The 15,393-nt window shown below is 45.3% G+C and overlaps 1 protein-coding gene across 6 annotated transcripts in view; it reads right to left on the bottom strand.

Moving 5' to 3' along the window:
• The window catches only part of Mamld1 (mastermind like domain containing 1), a 124,347-nt gene that overhangs the window by 66,200 nt on the left and 42,754 nt on the right, over positions 1–15,393 (bottom strand). The window contains exon 1 of one of the 6 annotated variants that reach the window (XM_063246518.1): positions 1,472–1,491. The exons of the other annotated variants lie outside the window; for them this stretch is intronic. The gene's annotated coding sequence lies outside the window, so the exon portion shown is untranslated. Of the gene's footprint in view, positions 1–1,471; positions 1,492–15,393 lie in introns of those variants that run through there. 6 annotated transcript variants of the gene reach the window in all.

Here is a 15,393-nt window from a genome sequence, read left to right as displayed (position 1 = left end):
ACTTTAGATGAATTTTGAATAAAGAAAAGAAAACCCTAGTGCTACCCTTAGAGACTGCATGTGAAATTTCAGCTGATGGGAGGAAACATACTTTCAGTGCTTATTATGATGAAATAAATTCTCTCCATTCTCGGAAATACTTCTTAGGAAATATTTTAGATATTATTTCCCAAATGAAAGAAAATAGTGAAGGCTGCTACCATCAGCTTTGGAGGAAACAATCTAATAGTCAAGATATGTATCCAAAGAGAGTAGGCAACCACGCTTCTGGTTTCCAACGAAAGCGGGAACATTGCTGTGCACTTCGGAAACGGTTCCCAGAGAACAGTCAACAAGATGCAGGCAAGCAGGCACTAAAGACAAAGGCAGTTTTACAGGCAGCCCTTCAGCTGCACGGCATGATAAACAGGCTAGACCACGTTTTGCATATAGCCAGCTCTTGGCTTCTAAAGGCGCTGGGAGGAAACCTGACATGAATCCTTTCAGTGAGCTACCCTGTTGAGAGCAAGAACTCATTTGTCCTGTTAAAACTACAAGAGCCTGCATTTGTCCTGCATTTGAGGTCACCTATTGATCATGAAAAGGCAAATCTGCTGAGTCCCAAGTAGGTTGCATGTGGGAGTTACTTGACCGACGACTCTAAGCTACTCCATCCTATAAGCCAAATGGCACACAAGATATATTTTCTTGAGTCAGAAACAAAGCAGATGGTTGACTAGAGCTTGCAACTGCGGAGGGCACATGTGTAGAGTGCTAGTGGACTAGGAGGAGGAAGCTTCCAGGAAACGACCAAAGTCCTGTTTCAGGGTTATTCCTTTTCTCTCAGTCACCCGAAGTCAGCTCTGCTCACTTGAGGAGTCGTCCTGAGCCAGCTGGAGAGCATGCAGGTCTAACTTCTCCCAAGCTTGACTGTGCTGTTGTGTTTATGTCTTCTGGACTGCTTGCTTCTAAATGCAAATCACTACCACCTCTGCAACTTTGACACTCTTTCCTGTCCGAATCCCTTCAAGGATAAATATTTAGCTCCATTTTGGGTCAAATACAAACACATTTCAGAAGATTAAGGACCCAAACAGCTAGAATTTGAAAGGCAAGCTCTTATGACACATTGCAGGCCAATGTGGCAGGTATTTTAATGGAATGTCATCCACTACACTACCATGCCTTGACTGCAGGTAAAGTTGATTATGGATTCATAAGCACTCTGAATGAAGTCCTCTGCCAAGACTTTGCAGTTCATGCATCCATTCAGCCACCCATTCATTAAGTCAACCAAGTCGCCTGGCCATGCTGGTTCCAGCACTCATCTTCCTCTTTTCATTTACACAAAGCAAGTGAGAGAGAGTTCTAGAGAAGACATAGGAGAAAGAGACCAACTTTCCATTCCACAGTGCAGTGAAGTTAAGGTACACTAAATCCCTTTTAGTTATGCAACCTTGGGGCACCCAAAAAGTATTTTAATAGTGTTTACCTTACAAAGTGACGAAAAAGTCCCCGGTGGTTTACGAAGTTCATTTTATATTAAGAAACTGCTTTTTTATGAGAGAGTATTTCTGCTGAGTAGCTCTTGGGCATTGGAAGTTAGAGGAGGTAGCCCACACATGGAAAGTCAATGGCCTCTCTGCTTTCCATTCAAATGCTTTCCAGCTCTCAGAGCATGGCAGTGTACTCAGAGGAATCTGCGTGAAACAAATCCAAGGTTGGCGTTCAGTATGCGGCAGACATGCTGCCTGTGGAGTCTAGCACCGGAATTCACTAAAAAGCTCTGAGTCAGGATCAGGAAACTTGGATTCAAGTCCCAGAATAGAGTTTTCATCGGCTCCACGGCTTTAATCATGAGCCTCCTCCTCATCCTGTTCTCTCCCCACCCTAGAGACTCCTCTTGTGTCCTGTGACTAATGGGAAAACTGAGCACCGTGCTGTAGGGACAGCAAAAGCCCCTTACCTTCATGCCCAGCAGGCCATGGATTACCAGGCAGCCCGAGATGGTGGCTATGTTCCTGGCAGGTCCTGCTCACTGCTGAATCACACCTAGATGACACTCAGCTAACACTCCCTAGTTTGTCCTCAAGCCACCTTCCTTCTATGCTACTGTTGTGAAGATAGGTCCAGAGCCCAAACACAAGGCTTTGCATTTATCCTGGTTAAGTTTCCTCTGATGGTCTCAAGCTCGTCAAGGTGTCTGGAGCTCTAATTCGTACCACGGGGAACTCTTCACCTTCTGGCGCTTGCAGGGCCAACTTTGGTAGGAATGATGTCTCACTCTGCAAGCCAGGAGGGAGCCTTGGGGCTTGTCTCCAGACTTCTAAGACAACAGACATTCATCTATTATCCATGGCCTTTGGATTCAGCCTTTGGTTACACAGTCACATGACTGTGCTGTAAATGAGGACTTCACAACAGATGCTGCAAGCACTCTGCTGAGGTCCACAGCCACTGCCTGCTTCTGTTTTACCTACCTACCTGCTGAGTTCTCACCAAAGGGAGGCTATTCTAACACAGCAAGCTACTCGCAATGAAACGGTGTTGATTCTGAGGGATCTCGGCTCCTTTTTACACCTGACGGCCTTCCTTTTCTAAGTCTTTACTCGCCATCCCTCTAAAGCAGGCATGTCCAACTTACAGCTCATGTGCTGGACACACCTGGCTTGTCTGTGCTGCCTTGAGTGAAAAGCAATTGTCTTGAGTTACATAGAAAAACTAATGTAGTGAGTGTGTATCAATAGCACAAATTATCTTATTGTTATTATAACATAGGCATGTCCAACCGACAGGCCACAAGTTAGACATACTGCTCTGAATATGTTTTAGGATTTTTCCAGGTAGGTACATCAAGAAAACTATTTCTGTATAAGAGAGTCAGTCTAAGGAATTCCCCCTCTGGAAGTTTGGAAGTGCCTGCCCAGCTGGTGGCCCACAGTTCTTTTTCTGCAGTTCCTTAATGCTCTGCGCTGAAGCTTCCTGGCCTTGTTACTAAGCACTCTCTTTCTTTCGATGCTCTGGCTTGTCATTCACACTGCCTGCAATGACCAGGCACAATCGCTGCACCCATCATGCTCTTTTGTTGCTTGTAGGTTAAAGATCCTTCCAAAGCAGCTGTAATATGATGCTTATCTACCCAGAGGACTTCACACAGTACTGTGCAGGAGGAGGGAAGTGAGCCAACTGAATAGTCAGTGAACAAGAAGACATCTCAGATGATCCCTCAAGACCCCTGAACAGATACAAGGGATGATCAGATCACCCAGAGAGCTAGCAATGCGGATTTACCTTACAAACAAACTCCCTGAAGGAGCCAGTGTGTGAGAGAATGAAAGGTGGCTGTGAAATCAGATTAGTAGAGAGAAGTTGTTACCACTTCACAAAGGCTTGAGCTGAAGTCCATCAGTCTTTGTGGAGTCCATTGGATCAGGCTTGGGATGCCAATAAGACAAGTAGCTGGATCAGTAGAAGAGCCATCGAGAGGAACAAGAAAGGTTGCAGACGGCAGACAGCTGATCAAGAAGAGAGTCCATTGTGAAGGACAAGAAAGGAAGAGCCTGATGATGGAGCCGAAGAAGCAGGTTTTTGGGGGTGCAGCAAGTGGCTCCTCTGTCTGGGGAGAGCTGAGGGTTGGGGGCACCAAGAAGGAAAGGGATGCTGGGCGAGGCTTGGTGGGTGCTTCGTGTGTTGTTCCCAGTTAGTAGTGTGGGACTGCGGGGAGAACTGACATCTTTGTCTCATGCTCATGATTGTTTTGATGAGTTCTCAAGTTGTGTCATGAGTCTTGTGGCCTCCATATTATTGTTTTTTTTTTTTTCTTTTTACCGGTACCAGGGATCAAACTCACGACCGCCTGCTTGAAAGGCAGGAGCTTATGCTGCTGAGCTAAATCCCCAGCCCCTCTCCATATTATTGTTTGTAGTTCAAAGCACAATATGGAATCACAGTGCTGTTAATAGGTTAACACCTGGACTTTTCCCAACGAGCATCTGGTTATTCCTCTTTCTGTGAAAATCCCTATCACTAAACCATTCCAGTTTCAAAACATTTCATGGAGCATTTTCAAATTGTTGGCTTTTAATATGATTCTAGATTATAGGGTTTTAACTGCTAACATTTTACTCCCTAAACTTCACTAAAACTAACGCAATTAGCAAAGCCAACAGGCCGATTAAGTGCTTTGAGTTGGCGGGGCAGCCTGCCCACGTCTCCTGTCAATGAGTTTAGTTGCTGCTCCTGGGGTTTCTACAGCTCCCAACTGCTGGCCTGCTGGGGCCCAGAAAGGAAGGAAATGCGCCAGGCAAGGGGCCTATTGGGGAGGTCTGTGGGACCATCTTCAGATCAGGGCAGTGTAGGGTGCGGTGACGGCACCCCAGATGCAGGATGTGTGACACACATCAGCCTCTAAGCAAGCTCTGGTCTGAGTGATACACATTTCTGCTCTTCGGGGGCTCAACTAGATGGCTAGAGCTCCTCTAGCTGGTTTGGGGGTCAAATCTGAGAGACACCATGCACTCCAAAGGCTGAATTGGCTTTGCAGTTGGCAAAGTGCTAGCAGAGGTGGCAAAGAACTCACTGAGCACAGTGACAATCCATCACTTTTCTCAGGCTCTTATTCCAGCTTGGGACCCTCTGGTGAGGTGGGAGTCAGTAGGATCAGAGCTGGTTCCTCAGAGCTGCCTAACCACTGCATGGCATAAATGCTGCTTGGGGTCATAGCCCAGCGGAGGGCACTTTAACTGTGGAGGGCACTGAGGTGAGGCCAGGTTGTACCCAGTTAGCACATGGCTGCCTCTGACTTCTCTCCAGAGAGAAGGTGCAGGTGGAGTAATAGGCCGTATCACCGTGAGAGGCACAGAGTCAAGTATGGACTCTGGCAAATGGTGCTCTGAATATGAATCTCAGATTGGCCATTGATCAGCAGTGTTTACCTGTTCTCCAATCGTGAAAGACAGGCTAGGAAGAGCCCCCGTGGGCCGTGGTGAGGGTGAAGAATAGTTGCTGGCATAAGCCAAGCGCCACTGAAGGGGAGCTGGAGGCAGCCTCCTCCTGCAGGTTTCCATCCATGTCCTGGCAACAGGGCACCTGGTCCTATGGCCAGAAATGCTGGGTGGAGTCCAATGCTGTCATGGCATGAAGCACTGGGGGTTGTTTTCCTGTCCACTCTTTCCCTGCTGTGAGAGGAGACCCATACTGATTTTCCAGCCACTGACAGGGACTCTGGCATGTGGCAGGTATGCAGCAAACAGGGAATTGCCACTTGTGGTAGCAGACAGCTCTGGAAAGAGTGTCAACATTAAAAACTTACATTGTTAGGCGCCAGAGAGCAAAAGAGGCCTAACTGGCATTAGACATCCCACCAGGAAGGCAATCAGATCTGACCCACGAGTGCAGAGACTGGCTTGGGAGGCTTCCCTTGCTGGGGATCTCAGGCCATTCCCTGCACTCTTTTGGGCTTCAGTGTCCCCTTTGGATGACAATATAAGGTGGCACCATGCTCTGTGCCCTTCAGCGGGTTCCTTCTCTATCAAGGCTCAGAACGCACAAGACAGCAAGGCATCCCTCTAGTTGTGAGGCTTGGTATTCCTACTATGATGTTCAGAGTCAGGTTTAATTTCTGAGAGTGGTAGGTACACAACTGCAGGAGCCAATTTCTTTGACTTACTTTAGTAGATTGTCACCCCTCCTGCAGGTGGAAACTCATGCTTAAAAAGACATTTTAGAAAACAGGTACAGTTTGGCAGGGGCACTCTGAAATTGCTACAGGCATAAAAATACCCAAACGAATGTTTGCCTTGCATCTGAGAGCCCGTGCAGCTCAGCCTGACTACTTTATCCGAAGCGCCCTGGCCACAACCTACCCAAGGAGACAATAAGCTTGCACCGCCCTTCGTGAGGCTGGATGCTAAGTTTACCTCTACTGCTCTCAGAAACCAAATCTCATTTGGAAGTCATGTTCTCATCCAACATTAACACCCCAGTGCTCCCCAAGCCCATCGTGGCTCTCTTCAAAGCCTTTTGCAAACATGCAGTACTTCGCTGGGGCAAGCTCCCGGGCTGGAGACCAGAACTGGTTTTAGACTTTTAACCCTCCCTTCTCTCAAGTCTGAAAGGCCATCCTGCTCCACTTTACATCTACCTGCTGCTGGGCAGCCAGCCACAGGCCTTCCTGAGTCGAGTGGGATATTAATAAGAGAAAAAGTCAGATTCATGAGCTGGTAGATACATGGAGCACAATAATGCTGACGCTCAGGCAAAGGAAGGCTCGCGACACTGGCAGCACTGATTGTCTCCACCGATCATCACGAGAGCCAGCAGTATCCAAGAGAAACTGAATCCTGGGTAAGGAAAACACCAGACCAATAACCCAACGGCTCACCCCATGGAATCCTTCAAGGTCAGAGCAAGTTTAGTCACATGCCCTTGCTCTTGGTGTCCCTCTGTGACAGACTGACATAGACTGTCCAGTCTCTTCTGGGAATGTAGGCGCTCACATGTCCATAGCCATCCTCTGCCACCTCTCACTTCCTCACAGTCAGGGGTTCCCCGGCTTGAAGACACACACGTTAACACAGGATGTTGAAAGGATGCGTGGTGGAAAGGAGAAAGCAGCACACACACATGGCCTGGAGATTTGCAAGAGAGCAGAGATGCATTTGAAAACAGCCTTGGCAAACAAGTGGCAATGATTGAGCAAACTATCATAGGAGGACTGACAGCCCAGGCTGGCCCTGCAAATCTAGCTGCTCCGTGCTTCCCTTCACAGACATAAACATACATTTGTGAGTTCTGAAAACACCATCCAAGCCAACATTTGGACTCAAGCAGTGCTAACAGGGTTGCATAATCAGTAAACTCATCTTTCCGTTCTGTGCCTTTGCAATATTCTCTGGAAAGAATGCACTGGAGTCTTACAGATAAAAGTTGCCATGGAAGTAAGTTACTAGTTGTCATGGTTTATGTCGGTGGGCCCCAAGCCTCATGTGTTTGCACCATGCATTTATGATTGGTTCATTGTCTAGTGCTTGGATTGATGGTGTCAGTGCTACACCTGCCTAGGGGAGGAACCAGCATATAATGTAATGGCAGGAAGAAGGTGTGTCTTGCTCTCTTGCTGGTTTCTGCCTTGCTGTTTGCAGCAGCCATGATCTGCAGCCCTGCCATGCCAGCCTGCCTCGGAGCCAACGGAGTATGGACTAAAACCTCCAAAAACTGTAAGAAATAAACCTTTCCTTTCCCAGCTTTGGGCATCAGGTATTTTGTCTCAGCGATAAGTAAAAAGTAACTAAGACACTAGTACATAGAAATATAGGCTTTTGAGTAAAATATATTTCAGTTTGCTGATAAAAAGAACTGATCCCCCTCCCCACCATCTGAAAACACATCCTTTTGCTGAATGGCTGACATGGAAATAATCATCAAAAATTGAGAATGTTAATCAAGAAAATCCTGTTCTTTCTTTGTTCTGAAACCTTGTAGATGGAAAACCTATAGACAGAGAATGAAATGAATTTAAACTGCAGGAACATCCATGAATTTTCCCCTGAAAACCATCTGAAGTGTCACATCTTCCCCCGATTCAAGCTTGTTTGCCCACTAATATTTTGGCAAGAGCAGCACCCCTTTCTTCCACCGCAGCCATCCCCTCCCAGTGTTTTGCCTGGAGTGATTAATGAGCCATTCGAGGAGGACAGGACAGCTCGAATTTAAAGCATTTTGTAGCACTTGATGATTTGTGTGCTGTAAATACTTTCGCTGTGGACAATTTCAAGCTACCAACATGATGCCAACCAGCTTGCAGAATTCTTGAAGATGTAGCAATGGGTTTTCAGAAGCCAGTCGGAGCCAGTTCTATCCCACTGCTGCCCCTCCCCTGTCTAGGCTCTTCTTATGCTTTTGCTCTGGAACCACAGATAGGGCAAAGAGATCCCCACCAAAAAGTAGGGCAGGTGGCTATCACGGTCAACACATTGCATTGTCCTTTATAAACTCTTTGCCTAGTAAATTTGTTATAACTGACCTTTTGTAAGTGCTAACACAGTGCCAGGGTGACTTATAAGTAGTCTCACTTACAGGCTTTCTTTGCATAACCACCAGGAGGTAGGTACTATCACTATGCTCATCTTACAAGGGAGAAAGTCTCCATGTTCACAGAGGGTCAGTGAGCCACCCGAAGTCACACAGCCAATAAATGGAAGAGCTGGGACTGGACTGTGAGATCCTGGGCTGTGTTTTGGTGGTAAGAAAAAAGCACAGTCTGTGACAAAGTTGTAAGGACAAGTTTGACTTAGTTGAACAACTAGGGAGAAAAAAAATCCCAATCAATCAGTCAATGAAATGGGTTTCAGTGCTGCCTTCCCAGTTGTTCTTATCATAGAGTTCATGGACAGATTTTGAGAAGTCCGCAAATCTGAACGAGGAAAAGTCATGTTTCTATTTTTACTAGTCTCGTGTGTTCGCTTCGGCAGCGCATATATTTTTACTAATCGCTAACTAAAATTTCTTCAGTTATGAATGTTGGCAACAGATAACGGAAATATTTACAAAATCTGTGACTTTGTCACTAAGAGAAATCACAGGCTTTTCTCATTTCACATTGCAATCATAGCACTAATCTCCAAATATCAGTACCTTGAAATTACAGTAAATATGAGGCCTGCTGCTCGATCTTATTTAACATGTCAACAAGTACATAAGTTAATAAAGCACAAACTTGTTCACATGTTCACAACTGTTTTGAGTAAATTGGGGTTCTTTGTGATCCTATTTTTTATTTTAAAAACAATTGTTTTTCTGAGAAGGGGTTCATAAGTTTCACAGGAAAGCCTAGGGTATCAATGGCACAAACAGGGTCAAGAATCTTGGCCCTCCAGAGCAATTTCTCTGGCACCCTGATCGATCCACTTCCTCTCCAGAAGGTCTGAGGACTAGCTCAGCCCCAGAGAGCCCAGGAGCATGCCACTGCAAATGCCACAAGGATTCTAGAATCTACAACCCACACTGCTCCCTCTCCAGGGATAACTGGCCCGTAGATGGCCAGTTAGAAAGGTACTCCTGAGACCACTATGTCTGCTTTTCAGAAAATTAGCATGCTTATTTATTTAGGATGGTTGGGCGCACTCAGACCCCGGATGTGCCCATGGCCTGCAACGGTTGACAGGCACTCCAACACGTTTCCCCCAAGAGACAGCGTGGGACACACTAATCAGTCCTTCCTGGAAATGGCTGAGCAGGAGCTTTCAGAAGTAAAGATGAAATGGAGGGCCAGCTGAGGGAGGCACAGGCAAGGGGCTGAGTCAAACCCTCAGCTACTCTTCCAGGACGTGCTAGAAGTCCTGTTCAATGGAGTAGGGGCCCTGTCCTGTCTGCCTAGGGCTGAATGATGCTCTGCTGTGGCTCTGCTGCTGTGCCTCTGTCTCCCTTGATGAAGCTCCAGGTCCTCATTTGAAAGCAAAATGAAGAGCCCCAACCCCAGACAATGTCTACCGCAGGAAGACTGCAGAACAAGTGTCTTACTATTTTGATGGAAAAATACTAACAGCATGGGGCTTCCAAGGGCTCTGGGTCCCAACTCTTCTTGGCTTGAGTATCAAAGAATTCTGAGCCCACAGGCACCTGTAATTAAGGAAACGAAGCTGCAGCTTGGATCGGTCATTCCTACCTCAGACTGGAGGCTCTTTGAGGTGACAGCCTTTGAGCACACCAAGGCCAGTGCACCTTCCCTTCTTGACTTGCCTGTTCACATTTCAGTCTCTGGAAATTTTCTTTTCTTTTTTCTTTCTCTTTAACAATCCATCTTGCCATTCTATGGCTCTGTGACAGGGAGCGAGGCATTTATCTTTTCTCTGCCCAAGTGTCCTCCTTTGTGCAATAGAAACAATAAGAAGCAAGTCTTTCTGTTAGGTACTAAAGGGTTAGGAAGAGATCCTGTAACTCTGACACACGTGTCTGATCCAGCACGTGGACTCACCATGGACCAACTACTGTCACTGTTCTTAGCATGATGTGAGAGGTACCCACGGCATGTGGGCGTGGCAAATGGGGCGGGTTCAGTGTTCAAGACCTTTCTTTTCCTCCTCATCTACTTTTGCATGCCATCACCTTAAACCCAAGGATGGGCACAGAGAACTGCAGTGATGGCTACTCAGGAACTGAGGGGCTACAGTCGGCCATGCGCGAGTGAGTTGTTGGCCTTCTGGGTCTCAGGCCAGTGAGTTCCTCCTTCACACCACATCCAATGCTTAGGGAACTTTCTTCACCAGTGCACAGCAGACTCCATCAAGTGCTGTTAGCAAAGCTCTGAGATACATGATGAAAGGTTGATATCAGTATCTATCACGAACTGTCTATTGCAATTTAAGAACAAGGATGAGACCATGGAGCTGCGCTCAAGCTCTGATCTTTGAAGTTCAGTGTGGAAAGCCCCTAGTTACTACCTAGTCTTAGTTACGTCTTGCATATGGGGTAAACTGAGGCTCAAGATGGAGAGCAGTCAGAACTCTGGCAGAGTTGCCCTAGAAAAGAAGCCTCCTGACTCCTGTCTGGCATTCTTCTGGCTCCCTGGTGGTGGCAGTCACCGGGTGCCTTCTGAACACACACTCTGAGAGCTTGCAAAGAATGTTCAGCTCAAAGGCCTCTGTTTGTCAGGAGATGTCTGTGGGGTGAGCAATTTCCTGTCATGGTGTGTTACCATCCAAGCTGCCTCTCCATCCTGCTTCTCTCCAATTGGCCATGAAAGGCATGATAAGAAAGAGAAAAAACACTGCCAAGAGCAGAAAGTGCTCAAAGGGTAGGAAACAATTTCCCTTCCTGGTTTATTCCAAATTACAGACCAAATACATAGAGTCCCATTGTAGCAGGTTCCCATACCCAGGCAAGAGCATGGCAGCAAAGTTGTCGTCTATGGCCTAGAAGTGGGCACCCAGAAAACCTGCTCCTTCCTTCACCCAGGACTTCCAGTTCACCCAGCAGACAGCCAGGCCTCTGAGTACTCTGCTGTCTCTGCCCTACTCAGCCACTCCCAGCTCTCCACCATTCATCCGTTCAGTGGAGACACTTTTACTTATTTTGAGATCCCCTATTCCCAACCCTGTTTTCCTTTCTTAAATTGCCCCTCTTTCCAATGGTGTTTAATAATATAGCCCCCAGAAAATGATCCAAGGTTATTTCTGGATCCAGCCCAATATCTACTTTGCTGCAGAATATGTGTGAAAAACTATGAATATCTGCCAAGCCCCTAGAGAGCCATGGATCGTTTAAAAAAATCATACCAATGTTGGAATGTAATATTGTACAACTACTTTGAGAAAACAGTTTGGGAATTTCTCAACAAGTTAAACATATGCCTTATGATTCCTGCATTTTACTGCTGAGTATTTATACCTAAAAGCAATGAAAGTGTGTTTCCACATTGACACTTGTGTACCCAGGTTGATAGTGGTTGTATTTGTCATGGCCAATAAATAGGAAAAATCCAAATGCCCATCAACAGGTGAATGGATAAAAAACAGTAGCATGATCCATGCAGTAGAATACTGCTTAGCAATAGAGGAATGAATAATCGATACACGTAGACCAAAAAGAATGGGTCGCAGTCATCACGCTGAACAAAAGACCCCATCACAAGAGTCCTGATTCTATGGTTCTGGTCTTACAAAGCCCTAGAAAATGCACACATCACATCAGTGGTTCTCTGGAGGTGACCGACATGGGTCAGAGGGAGAAACTGCTCCCCACTCCCCTGGATTCCTGCATCAGCCTCCTCCCAAGGGGCCGTCTCTGCCCTCTGGTCTCTGCTTTCCAGTTTGTCCCTCACACTGCAGTCAGAATGACCTTTCTAAAACACTATTCTCGTCATCTTCCCTGAACAAAAATATGGAGGCTTCCTTACTCTCTCCAGGCAAAGCTCTAGGGTGCGGCCTCCACGTCCCGTCTCTGTCATTTTCTCCAGCCATTTGGACCCTCTGGTGCTCCTAAACTCACATCTTCAGGGCCTAAGCAAAGACCTAGCTGTTTGAGGGTGATGCTCTAATGCTACATGACCTGTTCCTCATAGCCAAGTGGCCCCTGAGTCATAGGTAAGCTCTCCATTCCCTAAACCTAAGCATCACTAAGTCTAGACCCTCCGGCTTCTACTCATCCCTCCACCCACTGAGAGAGGCCTTGGGCCGGGTGCGGGGCTTGTGGTTCAGTGGATGAGGTGGACATGTCACCATGAGGTGCACATGCCAGAGGGCTAGACAGCAAGAGAGAAAGGCCTTGTGCATGATGAAGCCTGCACTGGGCAGAAAGAACACCTCCCCAACAATTCGCACTCTGTGCTTAACATATACCCAGTGGAGAGAGGTACTCAGGAAACATGGAAGGAATGAATTCTGCCTGAGGAGACCAGAGAAAGCTTTCAAGAAGAAATGACATCCGAGTGGGACCTTAAGGAATGACTGAGATTCTGATGGGGAAGGAAGATAGAGTGGGCGATGCAGAGGTGAGCAGGAAAGACTCCCCTGAGGGAACTAGTCTTTCAGAAATAATTATACGTGGGGGCTGGGGATTTAGCTCAGTGGCATAAGCACCTGCCTTACAAGCAGGCAGTGGTGAGTTCAATCCCCGGTACTGGAAAAAAAATAAAGAAAGAAAAAAAAAAAAAAGAAATAATTATACAGGGCTGCAAGCACTGACTTCAGAAAATGGGAATGTCTTGAAGGGGTTCTAGAAGAGGCACTATTTGAAAATTTGCTTTTATTGTTTTGGTCATTGCTGTTTTCTAGGGACGGGGTCTCAGTGTGTAGTGCAGGCCAGCCTTGAACTTGCTTATGTAGCCCAAACTGGCCTCAAACTCACAGCAATCCTCCTGCCTCAGCCTCCCAAGTGCTGAGTTTACACGAGCACTCTACCATGCTCCGCAATGTTTGTTTTGTGTTTAGTCATTGATGTTCTGTTTATTTATTGGTCTGTCTCTTTCATTAGCCTAGAAGCTTCCTGAGGGGCAGCATACGTATATGACTGCAACCCGGCTGCAGCAAGGGCATAGAGACATCCATTGCTGAGTCCACTCTGAAAATGCCCTATGTAATTAACATCGCTGACAGCCTTCTTACTAAATCACCAGTGCTGGCCAACTCTTTTGTGTGTTCATTAACAGAGTACGGGAGAAGAAATATCTACAATAATGTTCACATGAGTCTTTGGAAAGCTATTGTATTTAGAACCCTGCCTCCTTCTCCCCTCCCTCCTCCTGTCTTTTTCTTCATTTCCCAATTTTAGAGTGGTGGAGGTGAAGCCAACATCTGAAAACACTCGGGATGACAGGTAGAGAAGCGTGGCTTTCAGCCTGTGTGCTGGAGCCTGGCAGAGCCAATTCCAGGACTGTGTCGCAGGAGAACTCCATCAGAAGTCCGCATGGAGATGGAAAAGCACCATTAAGAGCTTCAGGAACAGTCTGAACTGAAGGCAAGGATTGGGCGTTATTTTAGAAAAGATGTACTTGTGATGTGTATCACCCACAGGTATGTACAAGTGATAATCACAAATGGACAGAAATAAAATGCGCTGCCTTATACACGAGTCAGAAGCATAGCATGTGTGCAAGCCCACATCACGCAATTCCTTAATGGAGACGTGGAGTAGAGAATGCAGGCCTCAAAGTGAGGTTATGCTAAATGCCCTGATGATTTCATCTAATAAAGATTTAGAAGCCCACAGATTCAAAAATGCTAGGGACTTTTTAGGACTGAATGACCCATTCGCTGTGAAAATGGTGTCACCAAAGTTTTAATATTGTCTGGTGAATGTCATCAGTATTGGAGTGACTGGAGTGGTCAGGGAAGAAGGTAAATTGAATTTTATACTCATTGAGTTGAAGATGCGGGGTGGTGAGCCAGTTGAGTAAAATGTGTTGTCTCAGATTTGGATCTGGCACTCAGGTGATATAGGCTGAGATCCAGATTTAAGTGCTGGTTTACTTCGTATACCCAAACAAGCATGGATGGAACAAATACATTAGGAAGTAAAATCATTTACAAAAGGAACAAAGAGGATAATAATCCTTGGGAATAAACATGACAAGCACTGTAAAAAATCTCCGTGAAGGAAATTGTAAAACTCTTTAAGGCTCAGAAGTAGAATGACTCAACATTGTAAAGATGTCAGTTCTCTTTGACTTACAAAGATCAATAAATTCCAGTAAAATATACCAACAAGCTCTTTAATAATGCTAGGTAACTTGGCTTTAAACTTCACGTGGAAGAAATAAACACACAAGAATAGCCAATAGAACATACTAAGGGCACTTCTGGCTCAGAGCAAGAAACAGTAGCCCATTTCTTCTAGGTCCGCCCTCTTACAACTAAAACACCCAGACACATTGCAAAGCTATATGAATATACTTAACAATACTTAACTGTACACTTACAAATGGTTAAGATGGTAAATTTTATGTTCCATCTAGTTTTCCACAATTAAAAAAATTAAAGCAAAGTACAGAAACAAACAAAATCCTAGACATTAAATTTAAAAAATACGAGTGTAGGAAGACTGTAGAAAGTAGAAAGAAAAAGTGACTAAGCTCGCATCTTAGACTTGAGAAACTACATAGCACCTTGTGACAAGTCGTGAGGCTGGGCACGGGTGGCGCTCTAGTTGTGTCCCTTTATCAAAGCTGTTTAGACTATTCTGAGTCTTTTGTATTTCCAGATAAACGTAAGAATCAAAATGTTAAACTTCATGAAAAATGATGTTGGCAGTTTGCTAAGGTGTTGTGTTTTCTTCTATTCCTTTTTGGCTTTATTCTGTCATTCATTTTTAATTTCTCAAGGAACGATATGAGGATATTTCCTAACTTTCTTCTTTTCTAATAGATGTAGTGTTAAAAAATAAAAAATAAATAAAAGAAAAACACACAAAATAACCTTAAAAAAAGAAACGACATAGCATTGAGTTCCCTCGGTTTCCTTAGTGAGTGTCACACATTCTGAGAAGGGGGTGCTAGAGTATCTAACACAGAACAGGCAAAAAAGGAAAAAAAAAAAAGCTCGCAGGCAGGAAATTAGTGAACGCATGGTTGGACTCAGTGCTATCAAGCAATCGGATATAAGAGGCATTGAAACACTCCTTCATCCGACAACAGCAGATACACACACTTTGTAAATTCACATGAGGCATTCACTAAGGTAGATCACATTCTGGGCCATAAAACAACCTGAACAAGTTTAAAAGAAGAGGAACTCTACTATGTCTGTTCTCAAATCATAACCAAATTAAACTAAAAATCAATAATAGAAAGATAGCTGGTAATCTCAAAACTCATGGAAATGAAACAACTAACATTTAAATTAACCAATAGATGGGTCAAAGAAGAAATCTCAAGAAAATTTTAAAAACTTTTTTGAACTAGATAAAAATATATATACAACT

Source organism: Cavia porcellus, unplaced genomic scaffold (genome assembly GCF_034190915.1).
Source record: "Cavia porcellus strain 051 isolate PalLab524CR breed Dunkin Hartley unplaced genomic scaffold, mCavPor4.1 scaffold_3, whole genome shotgun sequence".
Lineage (NCBI taxonomy): Eukaryota > Metazoa > Chordata > Mammalia > Rodentia > Caviidae > Cavia > Cavia porcellus.
This window is presented reverse-complemented; position numbering and strand designations above follow the sequence as displayed.